The sequence below is a fragment of the Lathyrus oleraceus genome, chromosome 1, assembly GCF_024323335.1.
Source record: "Lathyrus oleraceus cultivar Zhongwan6 chromosome 1, CAAS_Psat_ZW6_1.0, whole genome shotgun sequence".
Lineage (NCBI taxonomy): Eukaryota > Viridiplantae > Streptophyta > Magnoliopsida > Fabales > Fabaceae > Lathyrus > Lathyrus oleraceus.
The window spans coordinates 175,918,840-175,938,157 of record NC_066579.1 but is presented as its reverse complement, the minus strand read 5'-3'; positions in this window follow the sequence as shown (position 1 = coordinate 175,938,157).

Here is a 19,318-nt window from a genome sequence, read left to right as displayed (position 1 = left end):
TTGAAGCTGCTAACAAGAATATCAAGAAGATTATCTAGAAGATGACAGTTACGTACAAAGATTGGCATGAGATGCTGCCATTTTCTTTGCATGGATATCGTACATCTATTCGCACTTCAACAGGGGCAACCCCTTTTTCTCTTGTTTACGGCATGGAGGCTGTACTCCCAGTAGAGGTGGAGATCCCATCAATGAGAGTCTTGATGGAAGCCAAGTTGACTGATGCTGAATGGATTCAGAGTCGTTACGACCAACTGAATCTGATTGAAGAGAAAAGATTGACTGCCATGTGTCATGGTCAGATATATCAACAGAGGATGAAGAAAGCATTCGATAAGAAGGTCAAGCCTCGCGTGTTCCGAGAAGGTGACCTTATGCTCAAGAAAGTCTTGTCTTTCGCGCCCGATTCTAGGGGCAAGTGGACTCCAAACTATGAAGGTCCATATGTTGTCAAGAGAGCCTTTTCATGCGGTGTTTTGACACTTACAACAATGGATGGGGAGGATTTCTCTCGTCCTGTGAATTCAGATGCAGTCAAGAAATACTTCGCCTAAAATAAAAACAGAATAGCTCGCTAAGTTGAAAACCCGAAAGGGCGACTTAGGCAAAAATGAGCGTCTCGGTGGATTGAAAACCCGAAAGGGCGATCCAGGCAAAAATTAGAGACATCGGAAAAATGAATTTGCATCCCGCTAGATTGAGTACCTCACCCTGGGGCAATTTAGGTAAAAAATTTAGGATTGGGCAAGTAACTGCATCCTGACAAGACTGTGTTCTACATCTGTCATCCGTCAGAAATTCTTGATTCGTCGTCAACTGAAGCTTCGAATACATCGAACTCGGAATTGGTGGAGAAATGGTCATTATGTTCAATGTAGCCCTTTTCCAATATATATCACCAATTTCAAACTTGTACAGATCTATGGAGTCTTGCCATTTGCAGACTACCATTCCATCAAATAAATTTGAGCTTTTATCCAATTATTTGCACTCTTATTTGTTTCTATTCAACAAATGTTTGCATGTTTTAATTGATAAAATATCATTGTTTTCAAAAATAAACAAATCTTTCACAAATTGTTTTAAACAAAGTGAACATTCACGATGATAAAAGATACTTAGGAGATCCGCAGTGCTCTCCCAAGGGTGGTATGATTCCAAACAGGGTAAGACATTTGTTCATATCTCGGATATATCTGTATCTTTTTCTGTAGAACCGTTTATGGTTTCTCCCCAGCGAGGTTGCCCATTGCAGTGTTGGTTGAAGTTGTTCATCTTCATTTCCCCGGTAGTACAACATTCTTCCTCCAAGCCCTTATTAGCCCCTATTGTGGTTCATCCCCAGTAGAGTGTTGTTTGAGCCCTATTGTGGTTCATCCCCAGTAAAGTGTTGTTTGAACACCATCGTGGGTCAGTCCCCAAGCAGAGTGTTTGTTGAAGACTTTAATCTTCATCTCTCTCCAGCAGAGCAGCATTCTCTTCTCCTCGTCAGGTGTGATTTCCTTTGGAAGATTCGGTATTTGGTGGATTGATATCCCAGTACTCCGTCATTTCCTCGGATAGATCCCCAGCGGAGTTGTTGGCATGACGAACTTTATCTATGCCGATCTATCCCCATCAGAGATTGGGTTGCTTCCTGGTATCTCTGATCCCCATCGTGAGTTGCTGTTGAGGCGGTTTCTGCCTGTACATTGAACTATTTTCTCCGGTTGTGACTGATGATCCCTCCGGAAGTCTCTTGTGGCCTTCCTCCCGTACAAGGATGTTGTTGTCCCCTGATATCCCAGTCTCCCGCAGATTCCTTTTGCTCTCTGGTGACTTTGGCCTTCCCTCCTGAAGGGTAGTACCGGGTGGTTGATTCCTGAACCTATGTGTGTTAGACGTGTCTGTTTGTCAGCATTCATCATACATAAATCATGCATATACGCATAATCATAACATTCAGATATTCATGTTGCATCTTTTTCCATATATCTTTTGATTGTTGTCTCCTGCTAATTGGTGATATAGATCTCTCTAGTAGATCTCCCCAAGCAGATGTTGGTGTGCCTGATCTCTCCATATAGAGTCAGCCCCTTAAGTAGAAAGTGTCTATCCTTTCCTTCTGCATTCCCCACCGAGTTATATCCTCGTGGATGACGGTTGTTTCCGTTCCCTCCCAACACATATATTGGGATGGGTTTCCCTATTGAGTTATTTCCTCATTAGGACGAGTCTTGATTCAGTTTGCCTTTTTGATCGATCCTAAATGGGCTTCCTTGTGGCTGTCTCTTGTGCTTCCCTGTGGTATAAATGAATAGTTGCTCACTAACCGGCACTCATTCATCTTATCCTCAGTGGAATTTGTGGCCTTCTACCTACTAACTGGTAGTTGTAAGTCCTAGCAGAGGTGACCTTTGTGGTTCATTCTGGTTGATGGCGGATTTTTTGGTCTTCTACTTACTAACCGATAGTTGTAAATCCTACAATTTTTTGTCTCCCCATCGGAGTTTGTGCTTCCTCGAGGTATAGATGATTAATTGCTTAGTAGCCGGCAATCATTCACCTTATCCCCAGTGGAGTCTGTGGTCTTCTACCTACTAACCGGTAGTTGTAAATCCTATTTTCTCGCCTTATTTCTCAGCAGATCTTTTTGTGGTCTTCTACCTACTAACCGGTAGATGTAAACCCTATTTTCTCCCCTTTGCAGAGTTAACCCTTGTGCTCATCCTAGTCGATGACGGTTACTTTTCCGTGGTTTTCTACTCACTAACCAGTAGATGTAATCCCCTCTTTGCGGTTATCATTATCCAGTTTTCGGTATTGATATTCCTTTCCCCTTATGGATATTTGCTTTGATTAAGCAACTTTATCCCCAGCGGGTCTTCCCCTTCCTTGTGGATAATTGCTCTGAGTAAGCAATTTTACCCTCAACGGGTCCTCTTTCATTCACCGTTTGCCGGTAATGTTTGTTGTCCCTTTTGATTGGTCATCATTGCATACCTAGTCTGGTATCCCGATACCTTTCGTTTCGGTTGATTTATCCTTTAACAACCTACAACCCGGTTATGGATAATCTTCCTTGCGAGTGTATTATCTACGTTTAGACGGCTATAGATAATATACCTCATGCGCTCTTCAGTCGAAGTCTTGTCCTTCCCCAGTTGAGTAATATTCGTATTTTCTTGCTGAATCGAATATCCATTCTTTAACAAGTTTGCTTTCGCTCTCTTCCAGGATGATGAGTGTTTTGGAACACACACCAATTCACGATTTCGGTTGATCTATCCTTTAACAACCTACAACCCGGTTATGGATAATCTTCCATGCGAGTGTATTATCTACGTTTTGACGGCTATAGATAATACATCTCATGCACTCTTAGGTCGAAGCCTTTCATGTTTCCCCAGTCGAGTAAGATTCATTGTCCCTTTGCGGAATCGAATATTCATTCCACCCCATTTGTTTGGATAATTACCTTGTTTGCGCAATTTATCCCCAGTGAGTCATCTCTCGTCTACCCTTTTGTTGCTGGTAACGATTGTTTCTCTTTTCGGTTGATTTATCCTTTAACAACCTACAACCCGGATATGGATAATCTTCCTTGCAAGTATATTATCTACGTTTTGACGGCTATAGATAATATATCTCATGCACTCTTTGGTCGAAATCTCTGTTTGTTTCCCCAACTGAGTAAGATTCGTATTTCCTTGCGGAATCGAATGTCCATCCTATAAACAGGATTGCTTTTCCAGCTCTCTTCAGGATCATGAGTGTTTTGGAACACACACCAATTCACGCCTTGGTCGGTCACCTTTTACATGCCTACAACCCGGTATCCTTGGTGTTCCTTCCTGTCTGCTCCCTATTTTGACCTTGGTCCCCTGCGGAGCCAGGTTTTCCTGAGTCGAAATATACCTTTTTCAGGTTTTCCTCAGATGTTTTTGGTTGATTGATATCTTTCACCCGTACACCGGTCTTAGATATTCATTCTTCCCGAGCTTGTTACCCCAACCGGTAACACCTCACCTTTTTTGCTTCCCCAGGAGAGTCTTTTCTAGACAATCCCCGGTGAGGTCCTTCGTGGATAGTTGTTGCTGTATTGGCGTTTTCCCCAATACATGCATGTTCCCGACAGGGATATCTTGTTCAGATCTTTCCCCATCCCGAATCCAAATTTTTATCCGAAGTTTTCCTCCGCTTGAGTCTTTCCATTGGATTTATTTCCATGGGAATTCTTTCCTAGTTTCAAGTCGTAACCTGCTCACGCATTTTTTCTTTATCCTCCGGTAAAGTCTCCAGTTTTGAGTCGTGATCTGTTCACGCTTTTTCTTCTTCTTATCCCCTTAAGAGTCCCCGTAAGAGTCTCTATTCCTAGTGAGTGTATTACTTCGATGAATTGTCTTTTCTCCGATTTTCTTTTCTTCTTTGTGGACGCATATCCCCACAAAGTTGTTTGTTTTTACATGCATACATCTGCATCATGAGGTCTCTTAGGGACCAAAATTTGTCTCTTTGTTATTATTTAAGCATATTCTATCTCGTCGAGACGAAGATTTTAACCTTCACTTCTCCGGCTAGAATGATCTTAAATAGGGGCATCTGTAAGACCCCAATTTTTTACCCTAAGATCCCTCATGGCATCATAGCATTGCATTGCATAAGCCTCAAGGATCAATGAGCATCTTTGCTTCCTTTACCTGTGGTTGGGATCTTTTATGAGTGATTCTTGATCACCAAGCATGTTTGCATTGTATATCATTGCTTTTCTCATTTGTTTGCTAACCAAATGCACCAAAAATATTGTCATTAACCTTTGTTACTTGCAGCTTAAGCAGTCAACAGGTCAAGCATATCAAGTGGATCCTATGTGCACAAGATGAGGCATTTCCTTGAGATTAGGAACATTTGGTCATTCTAAAGAGCTTATATGAGCTAGGGTTTCATTTTGAATCAAATTTACCAGGTGGCAGAAGCCCAAGTTCATCAAGGCATTTTCAGGTCATCTGAGGACCAATACAATCAACTATGCAATCAATTGAGGGCTATGAGTTGAGGAATGGAATTTATTCATCCTAATCATGTTCATACAAGGCCTACTCATCATGTCAAACATCTATCTTGAAGATTTTGAAGTCAAATCAAAAGTTTCCAAAAATGGAAAGTGACCTGTAATTTCAAGTTTCCAAAAATGGCAAGTTTTTGGTCCACATTCAACTTGACTTTCCAACATCAAAGAAGCTTCAAATTAAATTTTGGTCAACATTAAAGTTGAATATCTTTCTCTCCTCTTTTCAAAAAGTCCAAGATCATCAGCATCTCATGAACGGTTGAGAAGTTATGGTCAAATGATTGCAAAGTGTACATGGAAGTTCGAAGTGCCATAACTTTTGATCCAAAACTCCAATTTGAACCACTCTTTTTGCAAAATGCTCTTTGTGACCAAGAGATTCCAAATTTACCTTTGCATTGCATGAAAAGAGCTCACATGACCACTTGCTCATTCAAGTACATTTTGGAGGGAAAATGCATAATTCAAATTTGGTGAATCACATGAGCCAAATACCAATCCTATCATGTTCATGAGCTGATTTTAGATGATTTTGAACCTTGCATGGGCACTGTTCACGTGCACTTTTGCCATGCATAGGTGTATATACCAATTTTGCCATGCACCTTATATTTCCCTAATTTTTCATTAACCAAAGCTTAATCTCATTTTCAGCATGATTAGTGGATGATATAAAAGCCAAATGCTAATCACAAATCAGAAAAAACAGAATTTAGTTCTAGAATTGCATTTCCCTCCAAAAATTCTCTCACCTCAAACTTGAAAATTCTTCACATAACTCATGAATTTTCTGGCATAATCTGATTCATTGAGCATTCTTGAGGAGGAATCAAGCATTGGATTGGAGAATTTGGTGCAGAATCGTGCATACACAAAGCTTGAACATGAACATGAAAGCTTGAAATTAAGCAAGATCCAAGCCATTTCAAGTGGTAATTTGTGCATCAAACTTCATATCAAGGTTGGAGGAGAAGATCTGGAGCAAGAGGAGCCTTGAATACGCAAGAATAACACACTGCTCTTCAAACAGGTTGGAATTCGAATCTCTTGTTTTGCCTTTCATTGCCATAAATTGATAGATCCTTTGATGTTGAATATGCTGATGGTTTTAGAATTCGAAATGGTTAGGAATTGAGCTAGATATGTTGACTGGAATTTTTGACGTCCAAACTGTTTCTCTTCGATCCGTGCGTATTAGTGAGAATTAGGCCAAATAATTGTTAGATTCGTGTTCTATGTTATGAGACGGTTCGATCCATGTATATCATGCTAATTTCTGAAAAAATTTGTCCAAGAGCTCCGCCGATCAAATCGGAGAAGACGGTGGAAAACACCGTCCTCCGCCGTCTGAAAAAGGTGCTAGGGTTTGTGACTCGTGTGCGCTTGCGTGGATCCTGCTTGGCATATCCATTGGCTTACGCTTCTTTGACCGCGCTTGCATGGCGTTTGACTGTGTGGTGGCTGCCAGCTCTTTTAATGAAACGTTGTGTTTCATTGAGCGCGCCTTATACCTTCAAGTCCTTGGTTCGATTCTCAGCGCATGCATTTTTTATTTCCAATTAATTTAATTCTTGAGCGCGCCTGTGACCTGAAGCGCCTTGATTCGAATCCTTCCTGATGCACTTTCCATTCTTCCTTTCAATTATCATTTTCCATTATTTTCATATTATTTCCATTTATTTCATCAAATTCCAAAAATCATAAAAAATAGCATACAAATCCAAATTAATCCAAATTTTTTTGTCACATGTTCATTTTAATGTCTAGTTTTTTTTAGCATTTATTTCCTGATTTTTGCATTGCTGGATTTTCAATTGTGCTTGCTTATTTGGACATGATGCCAATTTGATATGTTGTGCTAATTGATTTGTGAAATGCTCATGGTTTATCCAATTGCCTTGAAATTTCACATGCTTATTCATAACACGTGACTTGATCTTTTGGATTTTGTTTGGCATTTTTATCATTTATCATCACTGTTTTGGACACATGGACATGTTGTGTGACATTTGGTGTAACATTTTGTGCCTTGTACTTGTGCATTTCCATTCATTTACCATTTATTGTCTTCTGGATTTAATTTTTGGTATGATGCTTGTTCATAACATGTTTAGCTTACATAAAAATTTGCATATTCATTGAATTCATTTCTGTTTTAATGTGGATTTTCTATGTTTGATGTCCAAATTTGATCACATTACTTGCCTTTGCCTTATCTTGTTCATGTGATGGCTTGGCTTATTGAATTAGCTTTGTTCCTTTTGAGGCCTTCTTCTTGTTTGATTGAATGTGCTTCATGTGAAATATTGACTTCTGTTTTGGTCATTTGACTTGCCTTTGACCCTAGTGTTTGTACTAGTGGTTTGTACTCACCAATTGTGTTTGTGTTTCAGGTGTCTAGCACTAATGGTTGGTTTGCTCATTATTTGAGATGCCATTTGCTTTGATTACTAACTCTTGTTGTGTTGTAGGTCCATTGATGTGATGAACTCCCTTGAGTTCTTCCATTTGTGACCTTGCATTGTGTACATATTGGAAATGTCATATTGTTGACTGTTTGATTTGTCTGAATACACTATTGACTGTTTGGCTTTTGTACAGGTACATTAGTTGCTAGATTTGGCTTAAGCTTTCTTTTGGAGTGTGGTTGATACACCACTTAGGTAGCCACTCTTTTTCTCCATGTAGTCTGGAAGTCCTGTCACTTTTTTGGCAGGCATTAGGCTGAAGTCCTCCTTAAGAGGCAATGACTGTGATTGTTTACATTTGTGCTAAAGACCTCTAAATGAGGCATGTTACTTGTTAAGTCCTCTTAAGTGAAGAGGCAATTAACAGATAGAAGGGATTAGCAATCAATCCCCTGTTAATCAGTGAGTCGTTCATTATGCTTGCACTACGTGCTTATGCTCTTGAACATAACCCAAAATCTTTGTATAGAGTCAGTCAAGTGGAATAGGATCCCTCATTCTGGATCCCCACACTTTCTTTTGTCACAAGCTCACCCAGGCCAGGGTTAAGAGCATGAGGTCACATCCTCATTTCCTTTCATCAGCTTCACCCTAACTCTCAATGTTAGTGGTTAAGAGCTTCAGAACACCCATATAGTTTTGGCTTGTTTGTCAAGGTTGATATGACCCCTCTTGACTAAAGCCCAACCATTTGTCTGAGCCTCTTGTTTGTATATAGAGTGTGATATTTGATTGCTTGTTTGCTTATTTGCATCTTTCATGTGTTTGCTTTTCACGCATTTTGTTTTGAGGAGTTAGATGTAAGTCCAGCTATTGGCATTCTGTTTCCCTTATCTGTTTGGAGTCGGGAGTAAGCCCATCTATTGGCATCCTGTTTCCTTTGTGTTATTCAGGAGTTGGAAGTAAGTCCATCTATTGGCATTCTGTTTCCATTTTATTGTGCAGGAGTTGGATATAAGTCCATCTATTGGCATTCCGTTTCCTCTTTATTGATTTTGCCTTGTGCTTGTTGCCTAATCCAAAGGATGGTACTTACTTGGATCATCTACATATGATCTCAAGAGAGGAACTCCTAATGAAGTTTTGTTCCTAATCTCCACCTCTTTTTGTTTCCTTATAATCCCACCTTCATGTTAACCCGAACTAGAAAATATTATGCAATTTGACCTGTTTTCAAAACTAGAAACCTAGGCCTTAGGCCTTTGATTTTCAAACTTTCTTTTCATAATACTCATTTTGAATTGAACTTTAAGTCAACTTTGACCATCTTTGTGAATACTTCTAATTGGTTAATTCAACCCATTCAAACTGCTTTTGTGGCCCCCGTCCACTTCTTAATCAAAATTTTCATGCATTAGCCATAGATCTGAATTATCTTAGTGGTTGATGTGAATCTCACCTTTGTCCTTAGTGATCGAATTGTAAGACTTCCATGCTTATTATAGGGCATAATCCCTCACTAGCATGTCGAAGTTGTTCTCACATGGTGGACTTGTGGTTGTTCAGGTTGAGTTTTCTCCCTTTGATAACGAAAGACCTTAAGGCTTTTATTTAAAATCAATCCACTCACTGTTTTGAAACTTGTTACCCGAAATACGAGGTTTTGATCCTTATCTTTCATGAGAGGGTACGTAGGCAATGGGTTCATCCATCCAAACACAAAAATAACTAACTTGCACATTCTTTTCTCATCTCTTCAATCATGTTTGCACAATAAATATTTCATAAACAATATCTTTTGCAACAAGTTGTGAAAAGGGTTCCCTAGGAGTACCTAGGATGTTGTGGGTGCCTAAAACCTTCCCACGACATAATTACCCCCTTACCCAGATCTCTATTTCTTTTATTAGTTTTCTCTTGCAAAACTTCTTAGGCTTTTGTTCGCTTTCTAGCCATTCTTTTGGATAAATAGAAGTACGGTGGCGACTCTACCTTGTATGATTTACCTTGGATCTAATTAATATTTCCAATGGTAACGATTACACCGCTACAGTAAAGTGGCGACTCTGCTGGGGACAACCTTTCTTAGTGGGTTTGCCAACTTTTCACGATTGTTGTAATATATTGTTTATGACATATTTTGGTGCAATTTGGGATTACTGTATTATTTGTAATGATTGATTTGCTTGATATATCAATTGCTTGCATGCTTTGGTGATCTGTGAGATGAGTTCTATACCCGAACTCGAGTGCACCTTAGGATAGGAGAATGGCATAGTCTCGTCGACTTGTATGGAGTTATTCCTTAGCAAGTTGACTTGCGAGTCCATTCACTTGGTGGAGGTCATGTTGGGATCAATAATGTCACACAAGTCATTTGTGGTTAGACATTACTCTTTCCAATATGTGCCTTAGAAGCCAAGGACCTTAGTTTACCAAACCCATCTTTGCCTATTTTTAGGACGTAGTGCGGAGGTCGTTCAGATGTAATATCTGATGCGATTGTTACACGATACTACACTCATAAGAGTCTCTCTTGAGAATATTTTTGGAATACGAGTATTCGTTCCTCCGATAATATTCGAAAGATGGGATGATGACTATGGGAACCTCTGGTAGAACATGCTTGGCAGGTTTAAACCCTAGTACACTCCCTTTGGGTGGTTCTTAACCGAGACTCCATGCTCGTGACTCGCAACAAACCCTTGATTCATGGTTGATCCGTTCACACATCCTTAATATCAATGGAACCTGGGTGTTGATAAGGTGTAAACCATAATCCACCAAAACGGATGATTGATACTAAGGAGGTTGAACCGTTCATATATCGTTAATATCAATGGAACTTGGGTGTCGATAAGGTGAAAACCATAATCCACCACAATGGATGATTGATATTAAGGATAATATGAACCATCACCATAACCTTTGTCTGGTGTGCTTTGCTGGATCCTTGAGTGTGATTGTTGCATTCATGCATTCATACATTCATCCACATCCATATCATCAGAAAAAAAGAAAATTTTCAAGGAACTTAAGGGGTTTATTTGCAAAATTTTCAGATATGGAAAGACAAAAAAGGCATACAAAGAAGTACAGCTTCAGACAGCCCGATCTGAAAGAGTTAAGGAATCTGACATCCTATGTACTAGATCCCTTGGGTTCAAAGCTCGTTTCGGGAAGCTTCTGCCTCTTCTGAATACTCAGGTTGACGAAGGGTTGATGGGTACTTTGGTGCAGTTCTATGATCCTCTGTATCGCTACTTCACTTTTCCAGACTTTCAGCTATTACCTACCCTTGAGGAATATGCTCATCTTGTGGCTATACCTATTCTGGATCAGATGCCGTTCAGTGGCTTGGAAAGTCTTCCTACTTCTCAAGAGATAGCTGACATGTTGCACATAGATGACTCCTTGGTTAAAGCTCATATGACGACCAAAGGTGGAATTCAAGGTCTCCCTTCTGAGTTCCTCATCGCTCAAGCTACCGTTTATGGGAAGGCCATGAGTGAGGATGCCTTTGAAGCCATATTCGTACTCCTCATCTATGGATTGGTATTGTTCCCCAACATCGACAAATTCGTGGATGTGAACGCTATTAGGATCTTCTCTGCTCTTAATCCCGTTCCGACTCTGTTGGGTGATACCTATTTATATTTGCATCTAAGGAATGCAAAGGGTGGTGGCGCTATTGTGTGTTGTTTGCCTCTGTTGTATAAGTGGTTTATTTCTCACTTACCTCAGACGGTCGCCTTCAAGGAAAACAAAGGATGTCTACGGTGGTCTACGAGGCTTATGTCTCTCACTAATGATGACGTCTCTTGGTATAATCGTGTATATGACACTGCGCAGATCATTGATTCTTGTGGTGAATTCTCCAATGTGCCTCTTCTTGGTACATGTGGTGGGATTAGCTACAACCCTATCTTAGCACGTCGTCAGCTTGGGTTCCCCTTAAAGGATAAACCTAATAACATTCTGTTAGAGGGTATGTTCTTTCAAGAGGGTAAAGATCCCCAAGGCTTGAAGGTCAGAATGGTTCGCGCTTGGCGCAAGATCCACAGAAAGGCAGGAGCGTGTTGGGTCCTAAGAATTGCATTGCTTTGGAGCCATATACTGCCTGGGTAAGGAAGAGAGCATCAGAGTATCTCATGCCTTATGATTATCCGAGACCTACACCTTTGATTATGGCTGGGCCTTCAACCCTCCCTAATCAAGGAGTAGAGGAGTTGAGAGATGAAGACCTTTCACGTGCCTGGATCCGTGAAAGAGAAGATTTGCTTCAGCAAATCAAGGAGAAGGATGCTCTGATTGAGTTCCTCGAGCATCAGGTGATTGACGATCCTGATGATGCATGAACTTCTCTACTTCCTCAGTCTTCCAAGTTCTGGAAAAGGAGGTATGACAGACTCGCCAAAGAGAAAGCGGATATGGAAGCAGCCTATGAGAGAGAAGTGAAGAGGCTTCGTGCAGCCTATCTTCCGGCGTCCCGAGCTTCTAGGGATCCATATGATGTTTATTTTCCTTTTCTCTTGTAATATAATTGACAATGTTGTACTTCTTTCTCAGATATATATGATGAGATATTTTCCATATGCGATAAAATGCTTAATATTTCAAAAAAATTGCAAATAATACCCTAAAGTTCCTCTAAAATAAAAACAAAATCACATGCACGAGCATTGCATGCATCATTTGCATAAGCAGGTTTTGTTTCAGCCTCCAGTCCTGTGGTCTAACTCTGTGTGCTCTTCATTTATTTTGAAGACAAGCTGACTCACCGGTACTACACCAGAGCCAACTCTTCCAGAGTGATGGATCAGCTTGAGCAAGAGAACCGTGAGCTCAAAGAGGAAGTTGCCAGACTGAGTGATTTGATGGAATCGTTCTTGGCTGCCCAGAGCCAGTCGTCTCCACCACCTGCAACTCCTCCCCAGAGGACAGTCATTTATGAGATTGTCTCCTCTGCAGTTCCTGCTGCTAGTGCCCATTTTGTGCCAACAGCCATGCCGTCCGGGTTTCCGTGGGGGATGCCTCCCAGTTTTATGCCCGATATTCCCGCTCCAACTTTTTCTTCAATGCCGGCATCTAGCCCGGTCCTTGCTATTCCTCCTCCCGTCGTGCATACCGTTCTTAGGGTAGACGACACCATCTATCATTCTGAGTCGTCTGAGGGTCCATATGTTAATGAGAAGATGGACGCGATGAATGACCAATTTCTTGAACTCCGCAAGGAATTGAAGACCCTACGAGGAAAGGATTTGTTCGGCAAGTCCGCTGCCGAGCTCTGCTTGGTTCCCAATGTCAAAATACCTGTGAAATTCAAGGTCCCAGACTTTGAGAAGTACAAGGGGAACACCTGCCCTCTCAGCCACCTGGTCATGTATGCCAGGAAAATGTCAACTCAAACGGATAATGATCAGTTACTCATTCATTATTTTCAGGACAGTTTGTCCGGTGCTGCCCTGAGATGGTATATGGGTCTGGACAGTGCGAACATTTGTTCCTTCAATGATCTTGGCGAAACCTTCGTCAAGCAATACAAATATAACGTGCATATGGCTCCCAATCGGGATCAGCTGAGAGCCATGTCCCAGAAGGACAAGGAAACATTCAAGGAGTACGCCCAGAGGTGGCGAGAGTTGGCAGCTCAAATTACTCCTCCGCTAGAAGAGAAAGAAATGACCAAGATCTTTCTGAAGACCTTGAGCTTATTCTATTACGAGCGGATGATTGCTAGCGCTCCTTCTGACTTCACCGAGATGGTGAACATGGGGATGCGTCTAGAGGAAGGAGTCCGAGAAGGACGGCTAACCAAAGATGAAGGCTCTTCTGCTAAACGGTATGGGGCGTTTACAAAGAAGAAAGATGGAGAGGCACATGTTATGCAATCCCATGTCAAATCCAGAAGACCCTCTGCAAAGAGGAAGCCTGCGCGTCCAGCCAGCAATCAGCACCAGGTGGCTCATATAACACCTGTTTTCAGAGATAACTCACAATATCATCAGCACAATCAGCAACCATCTCAGCAATATCAGCAACATCATCATCCTCAACAGCAGGCTTACCAGCCTCGCAATAGTAATCAAGCCAGTACGAGTTATGAGAGGAAGAAGATCACTTTTGATCCGATCCCGATGTCATATGCAGAACTGTATCCCTCTTTGATAGATCGGAAATTGATTACTCCCAGAGACCCACCGGCTATACCTGTTAACCCTCAGTGGTGGTACAAGCCTGATCAGCATAGTGTGTATCATTCGGGTGCTCCTGGCCACGACGTGGATAACTGCTTTCAGTTGAAGAATAAGGTTCAAGACCTTATGAGATCAGGTATTCTGAGCTTTGAGGACGTAGGTCCTAATGTTAAAAAGAACCCATTGCCCGAGCATGGGAAATCTATTAACATGGTCCAGGGTTGCCCTGGCAAATACAAGGTCAAATATGTTAGCCATATTCGACAATCTCTTGTTGAGTTGCACCGTCTGCTGTGTCAGTACAGTCATCTGGAGCATGATCATGATAAGTGCCGAATTTGCTCTGTTAACAGATTGGGTTGTCGCCTAGTGCGTAAAGATCTTCAGGAATTGCTGGACGATGGGACCATCGAGATCCTTCAGAACCAGAATGTTGACGAAGATGAGCCAGAAGTCAACGTCATTTCCTGTTATCATTAAATATGATGGTAGAAAGCAGAAGGTTTCTCCTTCCCTGATTTTCAAGCCTGTCGGCCCTGTGCCGTATTCTTCTGACAAAGCAATCCCATTCCGTTACAATGTTATGGCTATGGAAAATGGGAAAGAGGTGACTTTGCCATCCTCTGCTGTTGTGAATATTGCTGATGTGAGCGGATTGACCCGTAGCGGTCGCGTGTTTTCAGCGTCGAAGCCTCAGGTTAAGGCTGACTCTGTCGAGCGCCCGGTTGGGAATGCAGTGAATTCTCCGAACCCGACACTTGCTGCTAAACCCTCCTCCGTACAAAAGACTCTTACTTCTGTTGGCCCTAGTGGCAATTTGAATGAAGACTATGATGAGATGTTGAGGCTCATCAAGAAGAGTGAGTACAGTGTTGTAGACCAGCTTCTACAAACACCATCCAAGATCTCCGTGCTGTCATTACTTCTGAATTCAGAACCGCATAGAGAGGCTCTGCAGAAAGTCTTGGATGTAGCTTATGTCGATCATGACGTCACTATTGAACAGTTTGACAGCATTGTTGCAAACATTATTGCTTGTAACACTTTGAGTTTCTGTGACTCTGATCTCCCTGAGGAGGGAAGAGACCACAACCTGGCATTACACATCTCCATGAATTGTAAAGATGACGCCATGTCCAACATGCTGGTGGACATTAGGTCATCCTTAAATGTATTGCTGAAATCCACTCTCTCTAGATTGTCATTTCAAGGGCCTCCCATGAGGCAGAGTGGAGTTGTTGTGAAAGCTATTGATGGGTCGCGTAAGACTGTGATTGGGGAAGTTGATCTCCCAATCAAAATTGGACCAAGTGATTTCCAGGTCACCTTTCAGGTTATGGATATCCACCCATCTTATAGTTATCTCCTTGATAGACCATGGATTCACGAGGCTGGCGCTGTGACATCCACCCTACACCAGAAGCTGAAATTTGTCAAGAACAAGAAACTGGTTGTGGTAGGGGGAGAAAAGGCTCTCCTGGTCAGCCATTTGTCTTCCTTCTCATACATACTGAGGATAAAGTTGGAACTCCTTTCCAAGATTTATCTATAGCTGAGCCTGTTGAGAAGAGGACTCCTTCATTTGCTTCCTATCGAGATGTGAAATTGGCCATTGAATGTGGTGCAGTTGCTGGTCTAGCAAAAATGATCGAGCTTGAAGACAACAAGTCCCGGGCTGGCATTGGCTATTCTTCTGGGGTCTTCAACGAAAAAGGGTTGTTCAAGAGTGGAGGTTTTATCCACGCCGATCAGAGTGAGAAAGCTGCTGCTATTCTGGAAGAAGATGCAGAAGATACTGACAATTTTGTCATCCCTTGCGGGATCTGCAACAATTGGGTCGCTGTAGATGTTCCTACAGCCATTCATAAGTCAGAGTAATGATTCACTTTGTTTAAAAACCCTTCTCCCATGCCAAAAGGAGGAGTGATGACATTGTTGACAACATTTATACAATGATATTTCATTCAATAAATTCATGCTAAATATTTGTCTTTCCAATTGTTTTCCCTTTTCGCTTTTTGCATGAAAATGGTGATCACAAAAAACCCTAAAAACAAGAATAAAAGCAATCTTTTCATCTGCATAATGATTGCCTTGTTTGATTTCTAAAAAGCTTTTATATCCAAAATCATTATGCAGGTTGATTCTAAAACCCATTGAACATAATGATCCAACGCCATCTCCCAATTTTGAATGCCCTGTATTCAAGGCATAGGAAGATGATGTTGAAGGGATTCCTGACGAGATTACCCGTCTCCTTGAGCACGAAAAGAAGATCATTCAGCCACATCTCGAGAATCTGGAAACAGTCAACTTGGGATCTGAAGATTGTGTTCGAAAAGTGAAGATTGGGGCACTCCTTGAAGAGTCTGTCAAGAAGGGGTTGATTAGTTTGCTACGAGAATATGTCGACATCTTCGCTTGGTTATACGAAGACATGACGGGTCTATATACAGATATCGTGCAACATTTCCTGCCTTTGAAGCCTGAGTGTGTGCCTGTGAAGCAGAAGCTCAGAAGAACTCATCCTGACATGGCAGTGAAGATCAAAGAAGAAGTTCGGAAGCAAATTGATGCGGGGTTTCTGGTGACTTCTACATATCCTCTACGGGTGGCCAATATTGTGCCTGTGCCCAAGAAAGACGGAAAAGTCTGAATGTGTGTGGACTATCGAGATTTGAATAAAGCTAGTCCGAAAGATGATTTCCCTCTGCCACATATTGATATGTTGGTAGACAATACAGCTAAATTCAAAGTCTTCTCGTTTATGGATGGATTTTCCGGATATAATCAAATCAAGATGGCACCCGAGGATATGGAGAAGACAACATTCATCACACCTTGGGGAACATTCTGTTATCGAGTGATACCCTTCGGTTTGAAGAACGCCGGAGCCACGTATCAACGAGCTATGACTACCTTGTTTCATGATATGATGCACAAGGAGATTGAGGTCTATGTTGACGATGTGATTGCTAAGTCTAAAACGAAAGTTGAACATGAGAACACTTGGTGAAGCTTTTTCAGCGTCTGAGGAAGTTCAGGCTTCGTCTGAATCCAAACAAGTCTACATTTGGAGTCCGTTCCGGAAAGTTATTGGGCTTTGCTGTTAGCGAAAGAGGTATTGAGGTTGATCCTGCAAAGGTCAGAGCAATACAAGAGATGCCTGCGCCCAAAACTGAAAAGCAAGTCCGAGGTTTTCTTGGCCGCTTGAATTATATTTCCAGATTCATATCCCACATGACTGCTACGTGCGCGCCGATATTCAAGCTCCTCCGGAAAGATCAGTCTCATGATTGGACCGAGGATTGCCAGAAAGCTTTTGACAGTATCAAAGAGTATCTGTCTGAACCTCCGATCCTGTCTCTGCCTGTAGAAGGAAGACCTCTGATCATGTATCTGACAGTTCTTGAAGACTCCATGGGTTGTGTCCTTGGTCAGCAAGACGAGTTTGGAATGAAAGAATCTGCTATCTACTACCTGAGTAAGAAGTTCACTGATTGTGAGTCTCGATACTCAATGCTCGAGAAGACATGTTGTGCTTTGGCTTGGGCTGCTAAGCGTCTACGCCAGTATATGATAAATCATATAACTTGGTTAATATCCAGAATGGACCCAATCAAGTACATCTTCGAGAAACCTGCTTTAACCGGGAGGATTGCCCGTTGGCAGATGTTGTTATCTGAGTATGATATCGAGTATCGAGCTCAGAAAGCTATCAAAGGTAGTATCTTGGCTGACCACTTGGCACACCAGCCGATTGAAGATAATCAGTCAGTTCAGTACGACTTCCCAGACGAGGAGATCCTGTATTTGAAGATGAAAGATTGTGACGAGCCTACACTCGATGAAGGGCCAGAGCCTGGTTCCCGATGGAGTATGGTATTCGATGGCGCCGTAAATCAGTACGGAAATGGAATTGGGGCAGTAATCATTACTCCTCAGGGCACACATTTTCCTTTTACAGCAAGGCTAACTTTCAAATGCACGAATAATATGGATGAGTATGAAGCCTGTATTATGGGATTGGAAGAATGCATCGATCTAAGGATTGAGCATCTTGATGTGTACGGTGATTCGGCCCTCGTTGTCAATCAGATCAAGGGTGAATGGGAAACGAATCAGCGTGGTCTTATTCCATACAGAGATTATGCGAGGAGGATTTCAACGTTCTTTACTGAAGTTGACTTCCATCATATTCCTCGAGATGATAATCGGATGGCAGATGCTCTTGCTAAGCTCGCCTCGATGATTGTGGTCAAATATTGGAATGAAGTTCCCAATATCACTGTAATGCGCTTGGACAGACCAGCCTATGTATTTGCAGTTGAAGAAGCAAAAGATGATAGGCCATGGTATTACGACATCAAGTGTTTCCTTCAGAGCCAGATATACCCTCCTGGGGCATCTGTGAAAGATAGGAAAACTTTGAGGAGATTGTCAGGCAGTTTCTACCTCAATGGCGAAGTGCTGTACAAGAGAAATTTTGACATGGTCCTGCTTAGATGCATGGATAGACACGAAGCAGGCCTGTTAATGACTGAGGTCCATGAGGGTTCATTTGGTACTCATTCCAATGGACATGCCATGGCTAGGAAGATGTTGAGAGCAGGCTACTAGTGGCTGACAATGGAGTCTGACTGCTGCAATACGTGAAGAAATGCCACAAGTTTCAGATTTACGCGGATAAGATTCATATTCCTCCGACACTTCTGAATGTGATTTCATCACCATGGCCTTTCTCTGTGTGGGGAATTGACATGATTGGCATGATTGAACCGAAAGCGTCCGACGGACACGGGTTTATTCTCGTGGCAATTGATTATTTCACCAAATGGGTGGAAGTCGCATCATATGAAAATGTGACCAGTGTCGCATCCTGCGAAAAATCAACCGGCGAGCTAAAACAAAAAAAACAAACAGAGCCGCCACTAAACGTTATTTATCCCGAAATAGGGAAAGGAAACGCTCAGGAAAACCTGGAAAGAACATGGTCTTGCGACCAAGAGAATGGGTTCGGGAGTCGGTTACGCGAGGGGAAGGTATTAGCACCCCTCACGTCCTAGGTACTCCTAGGGATCCACGCTCTAGAAAGATAAGGTTGCTATAAACATCACACACACACACGGGGAACGCAGGTGGGGTTAGGAGAAACGGGCTCGATAAGGCGTCGCACCTTATGCCTACATATCTTGTCTGGAACAAGAATCAGAGCCACTGTAGTTCGGCTTACGCACGCCAAACAACACAAAACATACAAACAAGCAAGGGTGGCAAACACGGAGCCCGACAACCACTGGATGGAATTACGTCAGCATCCGAACCAAAACACACTCAAAAGGGCAAACGTGGAGCCCGACAACCACTGAATGGAATTACGTCGGCATCCGAACCCAAACACACAGTCAGATAACAAGTAAACGCACGCAAAAAAGAAAAAGGTTGCCCGGAGTGGTCTCGCACGACCACCTGCCTACATACCTTGTCTGGCACGAGGATCAGGGCGATGTAGTTCCCCTGAAAGGGACTAAATTGCTAACCAGAAACCGGGGAAAGATACACAACTAGGGAGCTGAGACTCGAGCCTAATGTTGTCATGCATCGTTAACCCTAAGTTCGGTTTTCTATCCTACTTGCATAAGCAAACTAACCTAACCAGGAAA